General features: G+C 39.7%; 1 long non-coding RNA gene, 1 other non-coding gene and 1 pseudogene across 2 annotated transcripts; 1 reads left to right on the forward strand and 2 right to left on the reverse strand.

Annotated features, from left to right (window-relative positions):
- Positions 1-678: 678 nt before the first annotated feature.
- On the reverse strand, positions 679-2701 carry LOC120280105. The gene is made up of 3 exons (XR_005542246.1): positions 2581-2701; positions 2118-2186; positions 679-854 (listed from the first exon to the last, which is right to left on the reverse strand). It is a non-coding gene; the product is annotated as an uncharacterized LOC120280105 (long non-coding RNA).
- An 861-nt stretch (positions 2702-3562) lies between these two features.
- On the reverse strand, positions 3563-6618 carry LOC120281072 (annotated as a pseudogene).
- Positions 6619-11786: 5168 nt separating this feature from the next.
- LOC120281494 lies at positions 11787-11893 on the forward strand. Its single transcript, XR_005542633.1, has one exon. It is a non-coding gene; the product is annotated as a small nucleolar RNA R71 (small nucleolar RNA).
- Positions 11894-13132: the final 1239 nt, after the last annotated feature.

The following is a 13132-nucleotide window of genomic DNA, read 5'->3' on the forward strand; positions in this document are numbered from 1 at the left end:
GCCAATGCCATTTCTTCACCCAAATTGCCAATATTACACAGAATGATGAAGCTTCCCATGTCTTTCTTCTTGTTCAGCATGTTCTTTTGCAACACCGCCGAGCACGAAGCCTCTAAAATCACGGAAGCACTCTCCTCCAACTTCCTCTTGTTAGTCAACAAGTCCTTCAAGAATTTTGCATACTTAGGTATTTGGGCCAAAGCCTCAACAAAAGGAATATTGATGTGGAGTTGGTTGAACAAACTCAAGAACTTCTTGTACTGTTCATCCCCTTGGTTATTCTTCAATCTAGAGAGATAAGGGATTCTTGGCTTGAAAGGTGGGCGTTCCACCTCCTTCTCTTTGCTTGCTCCCTCCTCAACCTCTATGACCTCGGGTGCGTGTTCATTTAGCTTCTGTCAACCCCCGTTCCGCGGGTCCCATATGTGACATACCGCCATGATAACCCAGGGGAAGTACAACATTACCTCAACCCTAGATCATCGTAAGGCTAACCTATTTCCTGTACATAACCACTATCACAACAAGAAACATTTTAACAATTCAACCTACACAATTATTCCTACACATACCCATCACTTTAATACAAGTCATGACACAAAGATGATCATAACATTGTGTTTATAGTGACAATGATAACAACCATCCACATAGAGAGTATACTGCACATGCCCAACATGAATCTAACCAACATATATAAGAGTATCTAAGAAGAAGATACATATAAGGGTTCGTAACAACCTAGTGGATGCATCAAATACAAGCCAAAATGTTTAAGAATCATACGCAGCTTAACAAAATACAAACTACTCGGCCAAGCACTTCACGCATCTATCCCGCTGCTCTACTATCACCTAGTAGAAAAAAGAAGAGGGAATGAGTAACTAGGTTACTTAGTGAGTGGCTAAACATGGAACTATATCTCATACATTATAGATTAAAATAACATATCAAAAATTTATTTCAAATCCTCAAGTATTTAATATACTTTGAATATCAAGTATAAAGTAAGAAATAAAATTTACAAAAATAAAATGTTTGATAAAAACTATTTAAATCATCATGAAATCTATATGAGTAAGAAATCCAAATCCATACATTTGCTCACTAACTCATAGTCCAAAAATGTATAAATCATCGATAAAAACAAACAAATATATCATAAATAGCCTTGAAAACCCTCCGTTGCTAACTGTGGCAGCGGGTTAGGTCAGGAGCCACCAAGATGCGCATATCTTGGCGTTGGCCACTAGGAAGTTTGTGTGGTGACTCCGAACAACCCAACTATATCAAAGTCAGGGCTCTACACTCCCACCTGAAATGGCATAACCGGTTTGACGGTATTCCACGCCACCTCTATACAGGTCGGCTCGTGGAAACCATCCACACTCTTACTGCAGTAAATACTGGGGTTTCCCCCTGTCACCATCAAAACCACCCCGTCAAGAACATGAAGGCCGTAGCCCATCATTTCCATGGATATGTTCAAGACCCCACGGGTGTTCGCATAATAAAATCCAAATATTTGTCCCAACATAAAAAGAGTCTTTATCCATAACTATGTTCATAAATCATGAATGAGAGCAATAGATAGCATTCTTGCCCGTAGGCTAAATATATAGATCAATAGAGAAGCATAAATCTCATCAAGAGATCACAAGTATTCACAAATGCCAATCTCACTCCAAAGGTCAACAACTTGTTCATACCCATTTAATGAAAACATTTTTATTAAGAACATCACACAAGAATATTCATTGAAAACATATATATACCTCAAATCAATTATGCCATCATCACGGTAAGAATCAATTTGTTTTACCCAAAGCTTTTGGTCATCATAGGATGAACATCAATATTTCATAAGGATACACAATTCAAACATATCTTCTAAAACATATATTTTTCAAATCACAACAACTATATATATATTTATGATCTTTAGTAAAAATCATGAAGGAAATCAAATCATAAATCATCATGATTTCCAAATCCAATGAAAAACATCTCAAGAGTTTTATAGATAGAAAGCTTGTCACTCAAAGGCCAATATATAGATATATATAGATGAGAATATGCATGATATATAGTCCATGATTTAATAAAATTCCACTCACAACTTGGCGAGCTAAAACCCCTCCTGGTTCACTTGTCAAGCAACTCTTTTCCTTTTCTTGCCTCTACTCCTAGAAGAAATTAAGAAACCCAAAACACACAACAAACATCATCAATTCTAGATCAAATCAAATGAAGAAAAAAGTCCTTACAAATTGGAAAATAATTGCCCTTAAGGCTTATTCAGCACTATAACAAGAAGATCTAACATGTATGGAACTCTTACAACCCTCAAAGATAATAAGAAAGACAAAAGAAAATTAACTTGGTTCGGTGCTACAGTAACCCCGAAACCTAGGGGTGCAAGATCTCTCTCATTTCTTCACCAAATCATGGTTTTACAAATTCAAAATGATTCTAATTTTTAAACCACTTCAAAAACTAAGATTTCCCACAATAATTCCAAAGAAACTTAACAAGGAAGGGAGGAGAGAAAAGGAGGAAGAAGAAGGTAACCCAACTCACCGATGATCGTCTCTACACCTTAATCGAACTCTTCTTCATGAAAAGAAATGAAATCTCCACTTCTTTCTTTATTTGGGGACAAAGGATGAGAGGTTTGAAGAGAAGAAATGAAGAAAATTAGAGGAGGAGGAAGAAGGAAGGAAAAAGGAGCTTTGGAAGGGCCTAGAAGCTCCAAGAACTCCTTTGTATAGGCCAAACACTGTGGAGCCTAACGGGTTGCCTTATGGGCATGAGGGAGGCTGTGAGAACTCTCTGGATGCTTTAGGGGCTGCCTCACGGGACAATTAACAGGTCATTTAATGGGTCAATTAACGGGTCAATATATTGATCAATATACTGGCACTATTACAACCCATTAACCCTCCTAATTAGCCCTATTGAAGGCACACCAAGCTCATGCAAGCTTTGTGCTTTCTTTTAACTCTTCTCAAGGCTTTCTCCCATATTTTTAACCTTCTTAATAACCTTAAATAAGGTCCTAAGATAAGAAAACATTTTAAGTAACTTAAATGCAAAATTTAAACTCAAGGAACAAAACATGAGCAAAGTAAAGAAAAAGTCGAACTCTCACATCCTACCCCCCTTAAATAAATTTCGGTCTCGAAATTTTGCATACCTATAGTTTCAAATAAATGAGGATTTTTACTCTTCATCACTTCTTCTGGTTCCCAAGTTATCTCTTCTACAACATCATTTCTCCAAAGCACTTTTACCATAGGTATGTTCTTCTCCGAAGAGTTTTCACTTGGTGATCCAAAATCTTCACCGGTTGCACCTCAAACTTCAAATCTTCTCTTAACTCCACTGGTGGGGCTTCAAGACAATGTGAAGGGTTAGGGATATACTTCCTCAATATGGAGACATGAAACACATTGTGAATCTTCTCCAACTCAAGTGGTAATTCTAATCGATAATTTACCGGTCCAATTCTCTCTAGAATCAAAAATGGACATATATATCGAGGATTCAGCTTTCCCCTACCTCAAGACTGAATTACCCCTTTCCATGGAGAAATTTTTAAAAATACTCTATCCCCAACCTCAAACTCCAAGAATCTCCTACGGTTGTCAGCATAGCTCTTTTGCCTATCTTGAGCTGCTTTCAATCTATCTTTAATCACTTTCACTTTCTCCATAGTTCGATCAATTAATTCCACACTTTGAAGCTTCCTTTCTCCCACTTCATCCCAACAAAGAGGAGTCCTACACTTCCTTCCATACAAAGCTTCATATGGAGACATACCAATGCTTGCTTGAAAGCTATTATTGTAGGCAAACTCCACCAAGGCTAGGTATTGATCCCAACTTCCTTGGAAATCTATAACACAAGCTCTCAACATGTCTTCAAGAGTCTGAATAGTTCTTTCTGACTGACCATCTATCTGAGGATGATAAGCTGTCCTAAATTTTAAAGTTGTACCTAGAGCCTCCTGAAACCTTGGCCAAAAACGAGAGGTAAATCTGGGGTCTCGATCTGAAACTATTGAAACTGGTACTCCATGAAATTTCACTATCTCATCTATGTACAACTTTTCCAATTTCTCCAAGGAATACTTAGTATGTACTGCTAAGAAATGTGCTAACTTTGTCAATCTATCCACTATCACCCACACTGCATCAAAACCTCGAGTTGTTCGTGGTAAGCCTACCACAAAATCCATTGTTATATGCTCCCACTTCCATTCAAGGATCGGAAGAGGTTGCCACAATCCTGAAGGTCTCTAGTGCTCTGCCTTGACTTGTTGGCACACTAGGCACTTAGCCACAAACTCTGCTATCTCTTTCTTCATTCCTGGCCAACAATAATTCCCCTTGATTATTCTGTACATCTTGGTACTTCCAGGATAAACTGCATAAGCTCAAGAATGAGCTTTTTCCAAGATAGCTCTCCTTAGCTATGTGTCCATTGGAACACAAGCACGTCCTCGAAACTCTAGAATTCCATCTTCTCTCAATCTGAACTCACTAGACTCTCCTATTTGTAGCTTCTGCATTTCTTGTATGAACTATTCATCATTACCCTGAAGCTCCTTAATACAATCAAACAGTGATGTTCTTACTATGAAACTGGCCACTAATACTCCACTATCTTCAACGTCAAGTTCTAATCTCAAGCTCTTCATTGCCGAAAGAAGTTGCACATAGGACACCCTCAAAGAAGATACTGAAGTAAACTTCCTACTCAAAGCATCAGCAACCACATTTGCTTTTCCTGGATAATAGTCTATGATCAAATCATAATCCTTTATTAATTCCAACCATCGCCGTTTTCTTAAATTCAATTCCTTCTGAGTGAAGAGATACTTCAAACTTTTATGGTCTGTGAAAATTTGACACTTTTCTCCAAAAAGATAATGCCTCCAAATCTTTAAAGCAAAGACCACTGCTGCCAACTCCAAATCATGGGTCGGATAATTCAACTCATGTTGCTTTAACTGCCTAGAGGCATAAGCCACCACTTTTCCCTCTTGCATCAACACACATCCCAAACCTTGCCGAGAAGCATCACTATAGACTACAAACTCTTTCCCACTTTCTGGCAAAGTGAGAACTGGTGCTGATGTTAAACGATCCTTCAATGTTTGAAAACTCTTTTCACACTCATCATTCCAAGAAAACTTCACTTCCTTACGATTTAACTTTGATAATGGCAAGGTAATTGAAGAAAATCCTTCCACAAATCTACTATAATAACCAGCAAGTCCAAGAAAACTTCAAACTTCGGTAACATTCTTTAGCCTTTCCCACTTTACAATGGCTTCTACTTTCTTTGGATCCACAAATATCCCTTCTCCTGACACCACATGTCCAAGAAATCCAACTTCATTGAGCCAAAACTCACACTTGGAAAATTTAGCATACAATTGCTTCTCCTGAAGAGTTTGCAAAACAATCCTAAGATGCTGGGCATGCTCCTCATTTGAAGGTGAATAGACCAAAATATCATCAATAAACACAATGAAAAACTTGTCTAAATAAGGCCTGAACACCCTTTTCATCAAATCCATAAAGGCTGCAGGAGCATTAGTCAGGCCAAATGGCATCACCAAAAACTTATAATGGCCATAACGGGTCCGAAAAGCCGTCTTTGGGACATCCTCTAACTTAATCTTCAACTGATGATACCCTGATCGCAAGTCAATCTTAGAAAACACCTTTGCTCCCTTCAACTGATCAAATAAATTATCAATACTTGGTAACAGGTACTTATTCTTGATTGTCACCCGATTTAATTGTCTATAATCAATATACAACCTCAAAGATCCATCCTTCTTCTTTACAAAAAGAACTGGTGTACCCCAAAGGTGATACACTTGGTCGAATAAACCCTTGTCTACAAGATCTTGCAATTGAGTCTTTAATTCTCTTAGCTCTGTTGGTGCCATCAGGTAAGGTGGTATAGAAATAGGAGCCGTACCAAGTAGTAAATCTATAGCAAACTCCATTTCTCTATCTGGTGGTAACCCTGGAAAATCTTCAGGAAAAACATCCTGAAACTCACTCACCACTGGCATCTCTTCTAAAGCTGGTTCCTTAACTCTTGTATCTACCACATGAGCTAAAAAGATAGGGTAACCTTTGTTCACCAATCTTCTAGCTTCCATAGATGAGATTAAACATGAAGGCAAAGTCCTTCTCATACCCTTTAACACCACTGTGGTTTTTGAGGACACAGGAAAAGTAACTTCCTTCTTGAAACAATCAATAGAAGCATGGTGTCTGTCCAACCAATCCATACCAAGGATAGCATCAAAATTTTGATCTCCAAAGGTATTAAGTCTGCCTTCAAGACAACTCCATTAACTAGGACAGGACACTCCCTGTACACCAAACTCCTTACTACCTTGTCACCAAGAGGAGTTTGTATCACCAACTCACAACCTAACGGGGAAGGGTCACTATTCGCGTGACATGCAAATGCAGTACTAACAAAAGAATGCTCTAACCCAGAGTCAATCAATGCATAAGCGTCATGCTGGAAAATGGATAATGTACCTGTGATCACATTAGGCCTACACTCAGCCTCTTTCTCTGTCATGGCAAACACTCGGGTCTGAGCTCTACTCTATGGTCGCTGGTGACCTGGCTGTGAAGTGTTGCTAGCAGCTCCTGACTTGGTAGTAATTGGGGCAGATGCTACTGGCTAGGAACCTTTAAACTGGATAGGACGGTCCTAAAATAGTGGTGCAGATCCACCCCATGCCAACTCTGGACATGCTGATCTCAAATGTCCAATTTGACCACACTGGAAGCACTTACGAGGTACCTAACACTACCCTTTATGTGACTTTCCACAATTCTTGCACCTGTTACTAGCTTCTGGGCCTCTGATACTAGAAGCACTGTCAGAACGTGTGAGTCTCTGCTGATCACCACACTGGGATGGTGTTGGTCTAGTAGGGCCTGGAGCAGAATTGCCCTTAGAAGAACCCTCACTCCTGCTCTTCCAAGATGGCTGCCCCGCCTCTAAGCTTCTTTTCTTTACTATGTTTTCTCGAACTCTCTTGCCTTCTTTAACTAATTGCTCTGCCCTCAAAGCTGACTGTACCACCTCCTTGAAACTTTGCTTGCTTGTGACTGTCATTCTTTCTCTAATACCCAAGTTCAAACCAACTTCAAATTTAGAGCAGAGAACCTCCTCAGTAGGTGCCAACTCTGGAACAAAGCTGGCTAAATCCTTCAATTCTGTCTCATATTCTGGAACTGTCTTGTTTCCTTGAACCAGTCTCATAAACTCATGCCTCTTTTGATCACGGTAGAACCGGGTGTAATATTCTTCATCAAATTATCGCAAGAAGTTTTACCAAGTAACTTGTCCAAATGATCTGCTCTTCAAGCTTTCCCACCAAATTCTTGATCTACCTTCTAACAGTCTAGTAGCAACCCTGAGTCTCATCTCATCACCTAGACTCATGTCATTAAAGGTAGCAATCACCCTCTTGACCCATTTTTTAGTAATCATTGCATCACTAGTGCCATCAAAAGATCCACATCCAAGCTGTCGGGCTTCCTTTAGTAGCTTGGACAAAGCTAAGGCTTGACTGGGTCCACTGGTCTCTCTTGGGGCAGATTGAACTACTGGGGCTTGTGGTGGTGCAGGTTTAGGTGCCGGGGTAGGTGCTGGGGCAGTCTGAGCCTGTCCCCCAAAAATCCTCCAGTAATCAAAGAAGTCTTGGCACTCTTGGTAGGTAGGCTGTCTCCCTTTGGTAGCCCAATGAGCCTTAAAGGCTTCTAGTGCCTCAGGGGTTGGAAAAGAAGCAGGCACAGGAGCAGCTCCCTAACACTCAGGGGCACGCACAGAAGTTGCCACTGCAGGATCATGCCTTGAACTGGCCTCCTGCCTAGGTGGCGACGGAGATGAGGGCGGGGATGGTTCTCCTCGCCTTCCACCTCTCTGAGCACTTGGTGTAGCAATAGCAGGGGAAATAACTTTCCCATGGCGAGTGTGTGAACGTTGTCTTGGTATCTTACTGAAATAAAAACATAAGACATCTTTTAGAAATCACCACAATATGCAACAATGCTATATGCAAACTCTTCTTGGATCCACTAGTAACAAAGACAAAGAATCAGACTTTTGACCCAATCGAGAAACTAACTCTAGATCTAGGTTATACTGTCTAAATCTACACCTAAACTCTAAACCAGGGCTCTAATACCACTAAAGTATGTCACGCCCCGTTCCGCGTTTCCCATATGTGACATACTGCCACAACAACCTAGGGAAAGTACAACACTACCTCAACCCTAGATCATCGAAAGGCTAACCTGTTTTTTGTACATAACCACTATTTTAACAATTCAACCCACACAATTATTCCTACACATACCCATCACTTTAGTACAAGTCATGACACAAAGATGATCATTACATTGTGTTTATAGTGACAATGATAACAACCATCCACATAGAGAGTATACCTCACATGCCCAACATGAATCTAACCAACATAAATAAGAGTATCTAAGAAGAAAGATACATATTAGGGTTGGTAACATCCTAGTGGATCCATCAAATACATGTTCAAATGTTTAAGCATCATACACAGCTTAAGAAAATACAAACTACTTTGCCAAGCACTTCACGCTTCTATCCCGCTGTTGTGCTATCATCTGCGAGGGAAAAGAAGAGGGAATGAGTAACTAGGTTACTCAGTGAGTGGCTAAACATGGAACTATATCTCATACATTATAGATTAAAATAACATATCAAAACTTTATTTCAAATCCTCAAGTATTCAATATACTTTGAATATCAAGTATAAAGTAAGAAATAAAATTTACAACAATAAAATGTTTGATAAAAACTCTTTAAATCATCATGAAATCTATACGAGTAAGAAATCCAAATCCATACATTTGCTCAGTAACTCATAGTCCAAAAATGTATCAATCATCGATTAAAACAAACAAATATATCATAAATAGCCTCGAAAACCCTCCCTTGCTAACCGTGGCCGCAGTTAGGTCAGGAGCCACCAAGATGAGCATATGTTAGCGTTGGCCACTGGGAAGTTCGCGTGGTGACTCCGAATAACCCAACTATATCCAAGTCAGGGCTCTACGCTCCCCCCAGAAATGGTATAACCTGTTTGACGGTATTCCATGCCACCTCTATACAGGTTGGCCCGTGGAAACCATCCACACTCTTATTGCATTAAGTACTGGGGTTTCCCCCTGTCACCATCAAAAACACCCCGTTAAGAACATGAAAGCCGTAGCCCACCATTTCCATGGATATGTTCAAGACCCTACAGGTGTTCACATAATAAAATCCAAATATTTGTCCCAACATAAAAGATCGTCTTTATGCATAACTATGTTCACAAATCATGAATGAGAGCAATAGATAGCATTCTGGCCCGTAGGCTAAATATATACATCAATAGAGAAGCATAAATCTCATCAAGAGATCGCAAGTATTCACAAAGGCCAATCTCACTCCAAAAGACAACAACTTGTTAATACCCATTCAATGAAAACATTTTTATTAAGAACATCACACAAGAATATTCATTGAAAACATATATATACCTCAAATCAATTATGCCATCATCACGGTGAGAATCAATTTTTTTTACCCAATGCTTTTGGCCATCATAGGAAGAACATCAATATTTCATAAGGATACACAATTCAAACATATCTTCTAAAACATATATTTTTAAAATCACAACAACTATATATATATTTATGATATTTAGTAAAAATCATGAAGGAAATCAAATCATAAACCATCATGATTTCCAAATCCAATGAAAAACATCTCAAGAGTTTTATAGATAGAAAGATTGTCATTCAAACGCCAATATATATATATATATATATGAGAATATGCATGATATATAGTCCATGATTTAATAAAATTCCACCCACAACTTGGCGAGCTAAAACCCCTCCTTGTTCACTTGTCTAGCAACTCTTTCCCTTTGCTTGCCTCAACTCCTAGAAGAAATTAAGAAACCCAAAACACACAACAAACATCATCAATTCTAGATCAAATCAAATGAAGAAAAAAATCCTTACAAATTGGAAAATAATTGCCTTAAGGCTTACTCAGCACTATAAAAATAAGATCTAACAAGTATGGAACTCTTACAACCCTCAAAGACAATAAGAAAGACAAAAGAAAATTAACTTGGTTTGGTGCTACAGTAACCCAAAACCTAGGGGTGCAAAATCTCTCTCATTTCTTCACCAAATCATGGTTTTACAACTTTAAAATGATTCTAATCTTTAAACCACTTCAAAAACTAAGATTTCCCAGAAAAAAACCAAAGAAACTTAACAAGGAAGGAAGGAGAGAAAAGGAGGAAGATGAAGGTAACCCAACTCACCGATGATCGTCTCTACACCTTAATCGAACTTTTCTTCATGAAAGGAAATGAAATGTCCACTTCTTTCTTTGTTTGGGGACCAAAGATGAGAGGTTTGAAGAGAAGAAATGAGGAAAATTAGAGGAGGAGGAAGAAGGAGAGAAAAAGGAGCTTTGGAAGGGCCTAGAAGCTCCAAGAACTCCTTTATATAGGCCAAACACTTTGGATCCTAACGGGTTGCCTTATGGGCATGAGGGAGGCCGTGAGAACTCTCTGGATGCTTAACGGGCTGCCTCACAGGTCAATTAACAGGTCAATTAACGGGTTAATATACTGATCAATATACTGGCACTATTACAGTCCATTAACCCTCCTAATTAGTCCTATTGAAGGTACACCAAGCTCATGCAAGCTTTGGGCTTTCTTTTAACTCTTCTCAAGGCTTTATCCCATCTTTTTAACCTTCTTAAAAATCTCAACTAAGGTCCTAACACAAGAAAACATTCGAAGTAACTTAAACACAAAATTTAAACTTAAGGAACAAAATACGAGCAAAGTAAAGAAAAAGTCAAACTCTCACAGCTTCTCACTCGGAAGCCTACCTTCAACCTCATGACCATTTCTCAAAGTGATGACCTTCACATGCTCTCTAGGATTGGTTTTGGTATTACTCGGCAAGCTTCCTTGTGGGCTTTCCGGTAGAGACTTCGCAATTCGCCCCACGTGATTTTCAAGATTGTGCAGAGAGGCGGTGTGGTTGCGAAGTGTATCCTCAATTGATTGAAACCTTGTATCTGATGATTGAACAAACCTAGTCAAGGCCTTCTCCAAATTGGTCATTCAGGTCTCCAAACCTGAAACTCGGTTCTCCATGTTTCGGGCTTGGTGTTGTTGGAAACCTGGTGGCCCCATGGCCTTTTGTGGACCTTGGTTGCTCCACGAGAAATTGGGATGATTCTTCCAACCCAGATTGTAGGTGTCGCTGTATGGGTTTCCTTCATTCCTCATGGCATTACCCACAAAATTGACGTTCTCAACTGAAGATGCATCACTAATGGAGATCAGACAATCTGAGGGAGCATGTCCTCCACCACACCCGGTGCAAGTGGTCATGGCCGCCACTCTATTTGAAGTTAGAAGATCTAACTCCATACTCAATGATTCCACTTGAGCCACCAATGAAGTTACTACATCTATCTTATGGAGACCGGCCACCTTTTTCTTCTCCCTAGCATTCTACTGGTAGCTATTTAACCATATTTCTTCAATTAGTTGATGGGCCTCATTGGGGGTCTTGCTACCTAAGGTATCTCCTGCTTTCGCATCCAAGAGTTACCTTGTACTCGGATTCAAACCGTTATAAAAAGTCTGAACAATCATCCATTATGGGAATCCGTGTTGCGGGCACTTTCTCAGGAGCTTCCTGAACCTTTCCCACATCTCAAATACAGACTCCAATTCCAACTGTACAAAAGATGAGATCCCATTCCTAAGCTTTGCAGATTTTACAGGAGGGAAATAACGGGCAAGAAAAGCTTCTACCATCTCCTCCCATGTGGTAATTGATGCTCTAGGTAATGAGTGTAGCCACTTCTTCGCCCTCCCCTTTAGGGAAAATGGGAAGGCTCTTAACTTGATGGCATCATCCGTCACCCCGTTTATCTTCAGCATATCACAAAGCTCGAGAAAGCTCTCTATATGACTGTTTTATCCTCATTGGCCAAACCATTGAACTGTGCGGATTGCTGCAACATGTGGATGAATGCCGGCTTTAGCTCGAAGTTCTGAACTGTAATCGGGGGACGCACAATGCTCGAATGTGTCCCCTATACTGAAGGTCTGGCATAATCGAATAATGTCCGCTATTGCTCATTCTGTTCTGCCATGTTTTCAGATTGTTCTACTTCCAAATCAACTAGATTGGACTGTTCTTGCACAGGTTCTTTCCCTTTTCTTCTAAGTGTACGTTCAAGCTCGGGATCTCCTTCAATCAATATGAGGGGTTTCCTTGGGTCATAACCTGGAGCTGCACCCAAAAAGAAAGAAAAAGAAATCAGAACGATGATAGAATAAGAAGATATGAAATATAATGAATGGATGAATAGCTAAGAAAACAAAGTACAAAATATCTCTAAACGTCTACTCCCCGGTAACGTCGCTAAAAACTTGACGAACGCCCCTTGCGTAAGTCCCGCAAGTGCACGGGGTCGTCAAAGTAATAATCCCAGATAAGTGGGTATCATATCCACGGAGAGTAGGGAGTAAAGATACTTAAATTGTTTCTTAACTAAGCGAAAGATGAATAGTGATATGTATGACAAGATATCAATAACAAAAAGTAAAAGCAACAAGAAATAGAGCACAAGTAAAGGAGAAGGTAAGGCAATCATTATAAATGGTCCGCCTAGGATAATCGTTTCAAGTGCAAGAACCGTATATTATGCTTCGTAACTAATGCAATAGTGAGTCGTGGAGATCCTTTAATACACGGTCACAAATCTAAGGTCAACCATGCCTAACTCTATACATGTCCCGGAGGAGAAATTGAATAACCTCTCAACCTCGCACTCGTATAGAACTGCAATGAGTTCTAGGGATTCCAAGTGATAAATCGTCTTCCTATATGTAGACCTAACCCTTTGGTTCAGTTGGAAGGTCCCTAGTCACAATTAAGCACTAGGTGCTAAGATCACTTCAACGCTTCACTTATTTGCACCCGCAAGTAAGCCCCAGCGG

The sequence above is a fragment of the Dioscorea cayenensis genome, chromosome 17, assembly GCF_009730915.1.
Source record: "Dioscorea cayenensis subsp. rotundata cultivar TDr96_F1 chromosome 17, TDr96_F1_v2_PseudoChromosome.rev07_lg8_w22 25.fasta, whole genome shotgun sequence".
Lineage (NCBI taxonomy): Eukaryota > Viridiplantae > Streptophyta > Magnoliopsida > Dioscoreales > Dioscoreaceae > Dioscorea > Dioscorea cayenensis.